The sequence below is a fragment of the Acipenser ruthenus genome, chromosome 5, assembly GCF_902713425.1.
Source record: "Acipenser ruthenus chromosome 5, fAciRut3.2 maternal haplotype, whole genome shotgun sequence".
Taxonomy (NCBI): domain Eukaryota; kingdom Metazoa; phylum Chordata; class Actinopteri; order Acipenseriformes; family Acipenseridae; genus Acipenser; species Acipenser ruthenus.
The window spans coordinates 32,077,564-32,092,820 of NC_081193.1; the positions used below are offsets into that span (position 1 = coordinate 32,077,564).

The 15,257-nt window shown below is 38.2% G+C and overlaps 1 protein-coding gene across 1 annotated transcript in view; it reads right to left on the reverse strand.

Annotated features, from left to right (window-relative positions):
* Nucleotides 1–14,937, reverse strand: part of LOC131737118 (TBC1 domain family member 2A-like) — an 88,784-nt gene extending 73,847 nt beyond the window's left edge. Inside the window, exon 1 of the transcript XR_009328690.1 lies at nt 14,784–14,937. The gene's annotated coding sequence lies outside the window, so the exon portion shown is untranslated. The remainder of the gene's footprint in view (nt 1–14,783) is intronic.
* Nucleotides 14,938–15,257: the final 320 nt, after the last annotated feature.

Sequence of the window (15,257 nt, forward strand, 5' to 3'; positions counted from 1 at the left end):
TTGAACCTTTTCCATTTGTATGCTCTTGCTGTAAAATTTGGAGTGCTGGCAGGACAAATGTTGTATTTTGCTTGAAGTTAAGGTCAAAACGTTTGCTTTTATCTGACAAAATAACCAATATCACAAACAGAAGGAAGCAGACAGTGTATCTGTTTTGTTGTAAATAAGATTTCAGAGATTTGAAGCATTTCTCAAATATATTATTTGAAAGCAATAAGCCAATATGGTTTTTTGTGTGTATTTCAGGAAATATTCTTTCTAAAAGATATTCCTGTGGATGGCAAAATAGACCGTGAAATCAGATGACCCATCAAAATGAGCGTTCATGAGAAGCAGTAGCAGCTCATTAGGACTCTGGTTCTCATCCCCCGTTATGTCCCAGACAACAAGGATATAGTCAAAGGCAGACAGGCATACAAACTGGTGTACGCTATTCTTTATTGAGTTTAACATCTAGACCAATTGTGTCCATCTATGTCCAATTGTGAAAAAAACATTATTTAGCTCAGATTATTGTGTGTGTCACAATCTGGTTGTCAATGAAAACTATCTCAATGTCACGCTTACATTTTTACATATATAAAAACTATTTTGCAATTGTAATGAAACTTGCTATTCGTGCATGTTATTGTGTGTATCATAATCTGGGGATCACAGCAGCTTGTAGTTTATCCTTTTATTTCTATTTGTTGCACCAGACTACATAGATCAGCTGTAGAGAGGCGGGGCAGAATTTAAAATTTGGAACCTCAGAGATAAATTTGACTTTAAATAAATAATGTGGAGTATTAGAGAACATGTTATTCAGAAGCTATTTGTCCTATGCCAGAAAATAAATTAAAAGAAACAGCAGTCTCATATGGAAATGATCACAGAAGAGTAATATGGTGATGGGGTTCTGGAATGTTCTAGAATACCTCAAACTGTACAATTATTGTTGGTATTGATATAGGACTGATAAATCGTAATTATAAAAATCCTTGATCTGATTGGATGAAATAGTGCTGTCACTAGAACTAATTATACCAAGACTTTTTTTTATCCACTGAGGAGCAAATTTGGCACTGGAGCAAAAGCCCAACTTATTGTTTACATTGTTTAAAACATGTCTAATAGAACAGAAAATGGTTGATTGTGCCTTTACTAAAGGAAATAATGATAATATTATGTAATGTGTAATTTTTTGTTTGGTGGTGATGAATACTGTGGGTTATACTGTGGTTTTTTTGGATAATACGGGTTGGCTGAATTTGCAAAAAGATTAATAACCCCAGTACAAAGAAATCCAACTTTTTTCTTCATATTTTTTCAAATAGTTCTCTAAAATATATTATGCATCTAAGCTCTAAAATATATTATTTTCTAAACAATTATTAAAATCTAGTGTGCTGTGCTGTACAGCTATGTTTTGCATCACCCTATGGAATTAACAAATGTTGCTTCATAAAGTCGAACGAAACCTGCAGAATAATGTTATGTTAACATATTTAATTGCATACCACTTTGTAGTTTTCAATATACTTAACAAGAAACTGACAAAAATTGATTTCTAAATCAAACATGAAATACTATACTACTATTATGGCTTCCGATAGACTTTTGAAATGTAATTTTGTAGTTTCTTTGATTACATGATGGTGAATAAAAGAATCTAAATTATGTTCATAGATATTGTTTTTTTAATTATGTCTCAATCTTAAAAAAAAATGGCCGCAGCTACATATATTATTATTATTATTATTATTTATTTCTTAGCAGACGCCCTTATCCAGGGCGACTTACAATTGTTAAAAGATATCACATTATACATTATTTCACATTATACAGTTATCACATTATTTTTACATACAATTGTCCATTTATACAGTTGGGTTTTTACTGGAGCAATCTAGGTAAAGTACCTTGCTCAAGGGTACAGCAGCAGTGTCCCCCACTGGGGATTGAACCCACAACCCTCCGGTCAAGAGTCCAAAGCCCTAACCACTACTCCACACTGCTGCCCATATAGTGTATATATATAGTGTTTTCTCATTTCTCATTTAACTATATATAGTGTGAGTCTGACTCCTATGTTTTCTCATTTAAGCATGCAGGCATCAACTCATCACTTACATCAATCCATCATTTAAACTGTATAGTAATGAAAAAAACATAGTTTTAATGCTGCTCAGATGCAACAATCAAGAATGAACACTAGGTGGCGATGTATCCATAAGCTTCATCTACCATACTTGGGTTACAGTAGTATTTTCATAACATTTCTTTTTTTACTTTTTTAGTTTTTAACTGCACTGCTGTCAATGAGCCGTAAGACAAAAGGAAAATAATGCAATCATCATGGCCACCTCTGTACAGTATCGTTACAGTAAGACTGCATCGATCACAACACTTATTTTACTACGGCTTCACTGCCTAGCTGCTGTTATTACATGAATTGCACTGTATTTAAATCAATCAGAGTTGTGGTAAACATTAACCTGAGGTTCAGCAATATCTCTGGGGCTCATCCAGGCTCCTACACTAGTTCAAGGCTTTGATTTCCTTATATGGTGTTTACAGCTTGTGCTACTTTCTTTACTTGCTCTAGATTCAGCTTGCACACAAATGCAATTAAGAAGAGAGGTTAATAGTTCAAAGGCTTTCTGATGAGTAGAAGGTGAGCTTGTGTGGTATGTAGAGAGGTTGATAGGACATGATGACAGTGAACCCGACTAGCCTCCTGGCAAAAGAACAAACACATTTCTTCCAATCAGTTCTCTTATGATAAAGTTTACCACAGTAAATTTACACCATAACTTTGCCGTTTTTTCCCAAGCTTTTCCCGTGGTTATGCTAAGCGTCTCCCATGTTTCTTTTTAAAATATTCTTTACCATACCTCTAGGCTTTAAAAAGTTTCCAATATGCTTTATTACACTTTGCCATGCTTTTACTACGGTAAACCTTAATAAGGGTTTATAGGACATAGTACTATCTGCTTTTAACAAAAGGTTAACAAAAACAAGGCTATAATTAAAATCATTGAGCACCTTAAGGCTCATTTACAAACATTCCTTTTTTGTTATTCATTCACAGGGATTCATTCACCTTGTCATTTATGGTAAGACTATTCTTCTTGTTCACACTTTTTCTTGTGCTTCTTATGAGAATTCATACCATAAGACGGGGAGATGGGGTCAGCTGTACATGTTTATATATGTGCGTGTGTGTTTCGTGTTAAAAATCAAACAAAGCATCCAGCTGCCTATTGTTTGTCAGATTCATCTGGCATTTTGTATTCTGTTTCACTTCACTAAACGTCAGTTTACATTCCATTCAAATGGATACATTAACAGCAGCGACCCCTTGCGGCAAATTCATTTCCATAAAAGGTAAATGAGCGTCAATCATGATGAAAGCAATACTTTTTCACAAGCTCCACCTGATTGGCTGTTGACCTGTTATGCCTGTTTCATGGTAAACCTACCAAACCCATCCATGGCCAGGGTTAGACACTACCATTATATCTGGAAAGTCAACAGCTATTTAAAAAACATACCCAAAAATGTTAAAATGTATATCAGAACACTTACCTATAGTATTTGCATGTTATCAATCTGTTTGAAGGCTTCAGAAACATCCATGCATCCTGGAATATCTACACATGAACCTAATCCGAACCCAAAATCACAATTTTACACCATATCTTTAACTTCCTAACCTTAAAGTCACCGTCAGATTGAAAAATTGCTATTCAGTCCACCAGTGGTTTGAGTGAAATGATTTACAATTATATACAACAGATGCCAGAATAATCGACAACCTGCATAGCACTCGCTAATTTACTGCAATTATTTATTGGGGTGAACCAGAACTTTCATTCTTTCTTAAATGTGGCACTTTTCTTGGTATCGTCTTAATTTCAGGGTGTTAAATTTGCAGTAATGCCATGCTTTGAAAGTGATTATTCAGTAGTTCCTCAGATGGGGAAACAGGAGGATATTTTGTGAGCTGTCTTTAGATATAAAAAGAGGCCTGAGTCTATTGTTTCAGTTAGGTCATGGTATTTTACTTAGACTACTGTTCTTATTATTTTAAAAAGCAACAATCAAAAACATGTTGCACTCTTTGTGCTAATAGGGAAAACCTGAACTGACTGACAACACTTTTCATATTATTATTACAGTGCTCCCCCTTTATAACGCTGTAGTCGGGAGCCATAGTTAAGAGACCATGCTATTTGTGTTCCGCTTATAACGAGAATACTAGTGTTAGTGTAATGGCATTATGGGGCAAATGGGAGCCATGACCGTACCGCAGTATAAAGGACCACCTTGTAAAGGGGGAGCACTGTCTAATTATTAATTTTTTATTTGGCAGAGGCCTTTACCCAAAGGTGACATAAGTGTTACAGGGGAATACAGGGTTACAATACAAGATTAATATTTAAATACAGTATAGTTTACAGTAAATGCAAATAAATAATACAACTAAATACAATATGAACTAGGATGCAGCAAGTTAGGATTACAACAAGTTATAGGTACAATTACATATTAGTAGTGCAATAGTGCAAGGATAGTGCATCAGCTGAGGATCCACTAACGTTATGCATAGGTCAGGTAAGTCCAGTGCATAGGGGTAGATCAAGAGATCTACAAGTGCAGTATAAACAGGTTTTACCCCAATTCAGCTGTTAAACGCATTTTCTCCACTAGCCATCATAGTTTACTATAATTTACTTAACTGTTACACACTGCCAGAGTAAGTTTAAAAATGCACTATCTACAACATAAATATATAGCATTTAGATTTCAAGACCACGTCACTAACATAGTGTAGCATACACGGGGGTAGGAGTCAGGACAGCACAGACGTTCTGAGGGCGTGTGAGCATCCTCCGATCTCACAAGCCTAAACCCACAATAGCTTTTACACCGAGCAATCCAGAGTAGAGGTGGGCGGGCTGCTGATCCCGGAGAGCAGAGATCAGCCCTGCTTATTATCTACTCTGAATGTACTCGGTGTCTGGCAAGTAGAGTTCACTGTTTCGAGATGAGGAGAAGGAATCCCTACCAGTTTCCCATCCTCCACCCCGGAAGCGTCAGAGCCAATGTGACGCCCCCTTTGGAGTCCCCAGCAAAGTTCAGCCTCTTTCCACAGCTCAGACAAACTGGTGCCATTCAAGCTGTAAGACATCCTTCGCTCCCAGTGGCAGCGCTTTAACTGGATGAATGTCTTGATGTCCCTCTTTTACGTGTACTACTGGATTTAACCCCCTATGTTGGCTCCTCTCTCTCTCTCTCAAGAACCAAACCCTTCTGCCATTTTTACTGTTGCCAGCTCGACCTCTCTTCTTTGAATCTTTAAGACTCGGGAATGTTCGCCTGCCCCATGCTGCTCAACATGCTCCACGTCCGAACAGCAAAACAAGTCCTCTTAGTTAATGCAGGCTGCCAGGTCGTTACAATACTTTGCATACAATATTTTCTAAACAAAGTTGTTAAGGCAGGAGAAAGACAGACAAAAAAAGCAAGCACATCCTATCAAATTAATTTGCTAAACTTAAATAAATGACCAACAAACTAATGATATACTGTATTGTGCTGGGGAAAATAAACAAATACTGCTAGGGAAGGGCTAAAATAATATAAATCCGGCTTTCAACAAACACTAACAGGTGCTACCGGTGTCACAATGCATTGGGCATACTGGCGCAGTGTATTCTGGGAATATTAGTTTATTTGGTACACGGTGAAAGTTGTTTCCAATTAGCTGAAATGCAGAGGAAAACTACAACTCCCGTAATCCACGCATGTCAAGAACGCTGGCTTCGAGCTGTGACGCATCTTATTTTTTGTCTACCGTCCCAGATGTGTTTTTTTTATTCTCTTACCGTTATGATGGATTTCTTTTTTTTCTGGTCAAACTTTCCTTCCAGCGTATCAGTAAAACAGTGCTTCAGCAGAGGGTGGGAGGGTTTGAGTTGCTCCCCCAATTAAAACCAGTAGTCTCTGTGTATAGGAGCACCTCCTAAGAGAACACTTCGCCTAAGGGAACACCCTTGTGGTGAAACACATTTTTCCCATTGTAAATGTTCAGTTAGGGAACTCATGCGATAGATCAAATATTTATTACAAATTAGACACTATAACACATTTATGTATATTATACGTTCTTGGATAAAACATTTAACATATATAATACATCTTTGGCCTCGCCTTGGGGAACCCCTGCTCATAAATGTTCCTGCTGATAAGTGGAGAGGCTGACTGTAGGAAAGCCGTGGGCAGGGTGCAGGATAGCTGCCCTCCCCCTTAGACGAGAAAAAAAAACAGATGGAGCCTGGGGAGGAGGAGGCAAACTCTAACTCACAGTGGGAAAGTAATGGATCAGGTGAGATTTAAATTGCCTCCTTGATAATCACTGGACAAATAATGACGCTGTTAGCGATAAGTGTTCCTATTTCTATTGACAATGTCTGGTTATTGATGCTTGATGACTTGATTTGACTGACGGATTAAAAGTGAGTTCCCTGCCTAAACCACCACTTTGTTTAATCTCCAGCTAAAGGAACAGGAACTTCTCTTAAAAGAACATCTTGGCACCAATAGCAATTTGTTCACAACAGATACAGTAATGTTTTGTAACCTGATAACTTATCATCATCAAACTTAAATTAAAATGGTTTATTCCGTTTTTTCAAAAGTGACTTGTCATCACCAGAGTGTCTTGAGGCACACCAATTGGTTTATTAAATCTTTGCAGAACCGCTGTTTTCAAATGTGCGAAAAACAAACAGTTTGTTATTTTTTTTATTATCACTGATGGATTTCATGTAAAAATTTGGCATTCCAAAATGATTATAAATTAAAAAATACTACAAAACCATCGTAAACAGCACAGTATCTGAAACTGAAGGCACTTGTAATCTCATTCCCACCTTTCACCCACCCCACTCCCAGTTGGTTTGCTCTGTAGCTCAGAGATTGAATCAGTATGTCAGGACCTCCATACTTGGATATAGCAGCCCGAGCTTGAGGGGAGACAAACCACAGTAAGGCTGGGTGTTCAGTCTATTCTTCTAGTACTGGGTGCAGGCCAGGAAATGCACAATAACTAAATTGCATTGAAGCTAAATTTAATTTAAAAAATGAGAGAAGGCAATTAAATAAAATAAATATTTCAAGGGGATATCAATTATAGAAAATGTATATACTTTTTTAACATATGTATGATGTGCTTTAAAGCTAGTCTAAAAATAAAATATAGTTTTAATAGTTACGTACACTACAATGCATCTTATGCGTATTTCACATAACAAATCCTTTAATGATACTTTTTAAACTAAAAACAACATTAATATTGTAATATAAAATAATACAACTTCTTGTGTGGAATGTGGCAGCCAATCCTGAACATTGTTGATAGATCATCTATAACTGTGAAGGACATTTTCCTTAATAAAGATGCACGTTTAAGAAACATTGACATTTGGCTACACAATTTTGTTCTGATAAATGGGTGTTTTTGAAGAATTAAAGTTGCATTAAATTTACTGTATAAGGAGACATTGGATAATCAGATGTTAACTGCATATCTGAAATATAATATATACATGTATATTTAATATTCATATGTGGTTAATGCCATTTTAAATAGTCTCCTCCACTCGTACTCACATCCTCTCTTTGCTTTGCTCCAGTTGATCTTAGAGGTTTGGTGTGCTAAAGACAGAATGTGGTTTTCCAATGTGTTAGTAAACCTTTCATTGAGTCTATGGTTGTTCAGCTCCAATTCTAAGATCACTTGCAATTTAGAAAGGACTACTGAAGATGGCTGTGCATGAGAGAGTCAATCTATGGTGTATAGTTTCCTTGTTTAATCCACAACTATAAACTGATAACGGGGACAACATTGCTCTTGGCAAAACCATTTATTTTTTTTGTTAAATGTAAATGTCTTTTCTACTGTACAATGTTCAAATCATATAACACATTAAAAGTGAACATTACTGATTTAATCATGAGGCCTGTTTTAATGCCCATCGCATTGTGTATTATTGTAAATTAGCTGATTGGCTAAGCGGAAGTGACGCGGCACTGACAATGCGAACAGGATACAACCAAATATTCCACATGCTGTTCACAGCGACAGCGTGTGGAAGCGACAGCGTGTGGAAGCAACAGCGTGTGGAAGCGACAGCGTCGGAGAAGTACAGTCGTGGACAAGTAAAGCGCAGTTAGAAGCAGAAAGGAGGAATTACATCTGAAAATTACATCTTGAATTGATTTAATCAGAAAACATTGCAGCTTAAAGTCTAACAGCTGTGTGTCTTTTTCTGATAACAAGCTGAAACTTGGAGCAGCTGATTCAAATTCCGTGCCATTCTGAGACACTGGGGAGGTGCGGAGCCCGCAGCACAACGCAGAAACAAACAGAAGGCAGCCAGTGTTCACTGCGACAGCGTGTGGAAGCGACAGCGTGGGAGAAGTACAGTCGTGGACAGGTACAGCACAGTTAGAAGCAGTTTGAAAGCAGGTTGGCAGCTGCAGAAGCTAAACTGAACTTCCAAAAAAAAAAAAAAAAAAATATGGTCTTCAAGCCAGTAATCTGTGACAACTGCATGATGTGGGAAATCCGAGAAAACCCAACAGAGCTCAACCAAGTGCGTGTAAAGTGCCGCACGATCCAGGACTTGCTTCAACGAGTAAGTTTGTTAGAAATGGAGCTGGAGGAAATGAGACAGCAACAGGAGGACACCCACAATTCATGGAAGTCTGCACCCCTAGCAGACTGAAAGCCACCAGGGAGGTGGAAGAGAGTTGAAACAGCTGGGTTCAGATAGGCAGAAGCAGGGAAAAAAGAAACTTCGTCAAACACAACCACCAGAAATCCAAACATCCAATAAATTTGAGCCACTTCAACATTTTGATGACCAAAACCAACATCAAGAGAATGAAAGGAACAACATCCAGGACCCTATAAACAGTGCTGGCCAGGCAGCAAAAAGAAGGGAGATCATGATTGTTGGGGACTCCATATTGAGAAACACAGCAAGTTCAGTTCGCAGTTTGGACCCCCCTACTACAACAGTGTGCTGCCTTCCAGGAGCCTCTGTCAAGCACATCACTGAGAACGTGGACAGGCTCCTAGAACGAACAAGAGACGACCCGGTAGTAGTCGTCCACATCGGTACAAACAACATTGGAAGAGACAGGCCAAGATCCCTGCAAAACAAATTCAGAGAGACGAATGGAGACGAATATAATATTAGTGGGTACACACTGTATAGGAAAGACAGGAAGGACAGAAGAGGCGGATGGGTAGAGCTATACATAAGAAATAGTCTTTAAGCCCATGTGTTAGATCTGGACAAAGAAAACAACGGTGAATCAATATGGATCAGAATAATGGACAAAAATTCAAAGGGCATAATAATAGGAGCATGCTATAGACTGCCAAATTCAGATGCTGAGCAAAATTATCTGTTATACAATGACATTTAATCTGTTATACAATGACATTAGAAATGTGTGTAGAAAAGGAGAAGCCATACTAAGGGGGATTTCAACTTCCCCCATATAAAATGGGAGAACCCGGTGGGGAGCACGACGGACGAAATTGAAATGGTGGAAATGACAAATTACTGCTTCCTAACGCAATTTGTCAAGGCACCGACTAGAGGGGAGGCATGCCTTGAATTAGTCTTTTCAAATAACAAAGACAGAATAACTAAAACAGAGGTCAGAGAGCCATTGGCAAACTCAGACCACAACATGGTCTCATTTGAAGTATTTTTTAAAACCCCAAAAGTAATGACTAAAGCTAAGGTTTACAATTTTAGAAAAGCAAACTATGAAGGTATGAAACAGAGACTAACAGAAGTAGATTGGAGTAAAATAGAGAAAACATCCAGAGAAAAAGGATGGCTGTTTTTCAAAAATGTAGTACTAGAGGCACAAAACAATTACATCCCAAAAGTAGACAAATCTAAATCTAAAACAAAATGGCCAAAATGGTTTAATAGATCAATTAAAAAAAATATTCAGCGAAAAAAGGCACTTTACAGAGTGTTTAAAAGGGACCAAAAACAAAGTACACAGAAAGAGTACTTGGAACTGCAAACACAAGTCAAAAAGGAAGTTAGAAAAGCCAAGAGAGAGATAGAAATCAATATTGCTAAGGGGGCTAAAACCAATTCCAAAATGTTTTTCCAATATTATAATAGCAAGAGAACATTCAAAGATGAGGTTAAATGTGTAAGAGACACAAATGGCAAAATCATAGATGAAGAAAAAAAAAATAGCAAATATATTAAATGATTACTTTTCACAGGTTTTTACAAAGGAGGACACGGACAACATGCCCCACATGTCGACCTGTTCCTATCCAATTTTAAATAACTTTAGCATAAGAGAGGCAGAAGTGTTAAAGGGACTAGGAGCTCTTAAAATAAACAAATCCCCTGGGCCAGATGAGATCCTCCCAATAGTACTCAAAGAAATGAAAGAAGTTATTTACAGACCGCTAACCAAGATCATGCAACAGTCTCTTGACACAGGGGTTGTACCGACAGACTGGAGAATTGCAAACGTAATACCGATCCACAAAGAGGGAGACAAAACCGAACCAGGTAACTACAGCCCAATAAGCCTGACTTCTATTATATGTAAACTTATGGAAACTATAATAAGATCCCAAATGGAAAATTACCTATATGGTAACAATATCCTGGGAGACAGTCAGTACGGTTTTAGGAAAGGGAGATCGTGTCTAACTAACCTGCTTGACTTTTTTTTTGAGGATGCAACATTGACAATGGATAATTGCAAAGCATATGACATGGTTTATTTAGATTTCCAGAAAGCTTTTGACAAAGTCCAGCATAAAAGATTAATTCTCAAACTGAACGCAGTAGGGATTCAAGGAAATGCATGCACATGGATTAGGGAGTGGTTAACATGTAGAAAACAGAAAGTACTGATTAGAGGAGAAACCTCAAAATGGAGCGAGGTAACCAGTGGTGTACTACAGGGATCAGTATTAGGTCCTCTGCTATTCCTAATCTACATTAATGATTTAGATTTTAGTATAGTAAGTAAACTTGTTAAATTTGCAGATGACACAAAAATAGGTGGAGTGGCAAACACTGTTGAAGCAGCAAAGGTCATTCAAAATGATCTAGACAGCATTCAGAACTGGGCAGACACATGGCAAATGACATTTAATAGAGAAAAGTGTAAAGTATTGCATGCAGGCAATAAAAATGTGCATTGTAAATATCATATGGGAGATACTGAAATTGAAGAAGGGAACTATGAAAAAAACCTAGGAGTTTATGTTGACTCAGAAATGTCTTCATCTAGACAATGTGGGGAAGCTATAAAAAAGGCCAACAAGATGCTCTGACATATTGTGAGAAGTGTTGAATTTAAATCAAGGGAAGTAATGTTAAAACTTTACAATGAATTAGTAAGACCTCACCTAGAATATTGTGTTCAGTTCTGGTCACCTAGTTACAAAAAGGATATTGATGCTCTATAAAGAGTGCAAAGAAGAGCAACCAGAATTATCCCGGGTTTAAAAGGCATGTCGTATGCAGACAGGCTAAAAGAAATGAACCTATTCAGTCTTGAACAAAGAAGACTACGCGGCGATCTGATTCAAACATTCAAAATCCTAAAAGGTATAGACAATGTCGACCCAGGGGACTTTTTTGACCTGAAAAAAGAAACAAGGACCAGGGGTCACAAATGGAGATTAGATAAAGGGGCATTCAGAACAGAAAATAGGAGGCACTTTTTTACACCGAGAATTGTGAGGGTCTGGAACCAACTCCCCAGTAATGTTGTTGAAGCTGACACCCTGGGATCCTTCAAGAAGCTGCTTGATGAGATTCTGGGATCAATAAGCTACTAACAACCAAACGAGCAAGATGGGCTGAATGGTCTCCTCTTGTTTGTAAACTTTCTTATGTTCTTATGTTTTTATTTATAGAGGAAGTGTGAAGTATATCAGCATTGTAGAAGCCATGAATAAAACTAAGCTCTCTATTTTATCTGAAGACAATACATTGGGCAGGATTTTCAAAGACCAGTGTTACTGTATCGAACTCGTGGTATAGTAACGAGAGCTTAAGTAGCAAGTGATTTTCAAACAAAATCTGTTAATTAAATCAATCTGTTGCTTTGAAATTGAGTCGATGAGGTAGTTAACGAACGCATTTCTCGTTAAAAAGCTTAATTGTCACAGGTCACGTACATCACTTCCTGTCTCAGTGACTAAATAAGGGGAACTTGTTAATCAAAATGCATGTTAACGAGATCAAGAAAAATGAATCATTGAATGGAAGCATAATTTGCTATGGTTATGGAAACTACTAGTGTACAAGGAGACGGCTATCCCACTAGTGAGCAGCAGCCAAATGGAAATAAAAAATAATGGGAATATCTATTTTGTGTATAATTTGTCTAACTTAAATTAATATTGTGCATTTTGTCATGTAGAATGTACACTTATTTAGAACACTTCACATATAAATTAATTAGGTTACCTAATGATTTAGGTAACCTAATGATACTGTTGTGCTGAAAAAGGCAGCTTTCAGCACGAATGCCAGGGAAATACAATCGACTCGATTCGACTCGAGAAGCTCTTTTCTATCAATAAACTCAGCTTAACATAGAGGTCTTACCGTACCGTCTTGAGAAGGAAAAAGAGAAAAGGCTTCCTTTGCATGGCAGTTTTTTTTTTTTATTTAGTCGTTGCCAATTATTTTTTATTATTTTCTCCCAATTTGGAATGGCCAGCCTGGACTCAAACTCGCGACATCCAGACTATAGGGCACATCCTGCACTCCACATGGAGCGCCTTTACTGGATGCACCACTCGGGAGCCCCCGGGTGGCAGTTTTATCCCCTCGGTGGGCGGGACCGAGTGCATCATCCAAGGAAGGGGCCTATCGGCAGCTCTGGTATAGAGAGCTGAGCGATACCTACCCAATGGGCAGGCATATCCAATACGTAATGTCTTTGGTGGTCGTCTTCGAATTGAAAGGGAAGCTGATTTACGATTATCTGGCGTGTGGTTAAAAATCGGACAGCATAGACTTAAAAATAATAATAATAATAATAATAATAATAATAATAATAATAATAATAATAATAATAATAATAATAATTAAACCACACCAGTCATTTACCCTCATTCAGAGGGATATTATGCCACAGCTTACTAATACCATATACAACTCTTTTAATGTGCATTTTGAAATCTTTTTTTGGTTAAAAGGGAAAAAATACTATAAGCCATCTACAGACGTGCTCAAATTTGTTGGTACCCTTACAGCTCATTGAAATAATGCTTCATTCCTCCTGAAAAGTGATGAAATTAAAAGCTATTTTATCATGTATACTTTGGTATGTCATAGAATAAAGCAAAGAAGCTGTGAAAAGAGATGAATTATTGCTTATTCTACAAAGATATTCTAAAATGGCCTGGACACATTTGTTGGTACCCCTTAGAAAAGATCATAAATAATTGGATTATAGTGATATTTCAAACTAATTAGTTTCTTTAATTAGTATCACACATGTCTCCAATCTTGTAATCAGTCATTCAGCCTATTTAAATGGAGAAAAGTAGTCACTGTGCTGTTTGGTATCATTGTGTGCACCACACTGAACATGGACCAGAGAAAGCAAAGGAGAGAGTTGTCTGAGGAGATCAGAAAGAAAATAATAGACAAGCATGGTAAAGGTAAAGGCTACAAGACCATCTCCAAGCAGCTTGATGTTCCTGTGACAACAGTTGCAAATATTATTAAGACGTTTAAGGTCCATGGAACTGTAGCCAACCTCCCTGGGCGCGGCCGCAAGAGGAAAATCGACCCCAGATTGAACAGAAGGATAGTGCGAATGGTAGAAAAAGAACCAAGGATAACTGCCAAAGAGATACAAGCTGAACTCCAAGGTGAAGGTACGTCAGTTTCTGATCGCACCATCCATCGCTTTTTGAGCGAAAGTGGGCTCCATGGAAGAAGACCCAGGAGGACTCCACTTTTGACAGAAAAACATAAAAAAGCCAGACTGGAATTTGCTAAAATGCATATTGACAAGCCACAATCCTTCTGGGAGAATGTTCTTTGGACAGATGAGTCAAAACTGGAGCTTTTTGGCAAGTCACATCAGCTCTGTGTTCACAGACGAAAAAATGAAGCTTTCAAAGAAAAGAACACCATACCTACAGTGAAACATGGAGGAGGCTCGGTTATGTTTTGGGGCTGCTTTGCTGCGCCTGGCACAGGGTGCCTTGAATCTGTGCAGGGCACAATGAAATCTCAAGACTATCAAGGCATTCTGGAGCGAAACGTACTGCCCAGTGTCAGAAAGCTCTGTCTCAGTCACAGGTCATGGGTCCTTGTGGCAATGTGCCCCGTCCCTGTGTGCATTTGTATGTTGCGTGCGTGTGTTAATGTTGGTGTATAGATTGGTACACGGGATATAAACGGGTCTGTGTTTCACGTATATTTAAAGTGTAGATTTGTATTTAGGCACGAGGAGAGCACAAATCACTTCACGTGCTGGTTAAATGTAATATGTGAGCACGGGGTTGCACAGAATTAATTCACGTGCTGGGATTCAAGTGAATAATTAATTAGTAATTGAATCCCAGCACAACAGTATATATAGATGCACATTTTCACTCAGTCGGGGTTAGGTGTTCGGGAGTGGAGAACGGGTGAGAGAGAGAGAGGAGTAATTGAAATAGAAAGATCGTAAATATAATAGTTGTTTGTACTCACCGTGTTTGTTTGTCTCCGTGCACCGTTTGTTAAGTGTTTAGTCCGTTTTGTTTATATGTTTCTTTTGGCTACCAGTGCCGTGTCCTGTTTTGTGCTGTTTACAACCCTTTTATTTGTTAAATAAACGCTGAGTGCAGCCATTGCACTCAGCTCATCATCACCACCGTCTCTGTCTGTGTGTGTATTCCTGTCTGGTCTGACGCCACCCACTCCGGCCGTCTTTGTGACACGTGGTGTCCTGCGTGGGATCGACAGTGCCTCCAGGACTCAGGCCAGAGCAGGAACCGCAGTTTTGGATTTAAAAAAAAATAAAATAAAAAAAAAATGGCAGAAGACGCCATCAAAGTGCGGGACTGGATGCTGGAAAATGCTGGGCTGGAGGCCCAGTCTATACCAGTAGTCGTCCAGTTCCTGCAGTTTATGGATAGGGAACGATGGGAGGCTTATGCAAGGGAGCAGACCGTAAGCACCTGG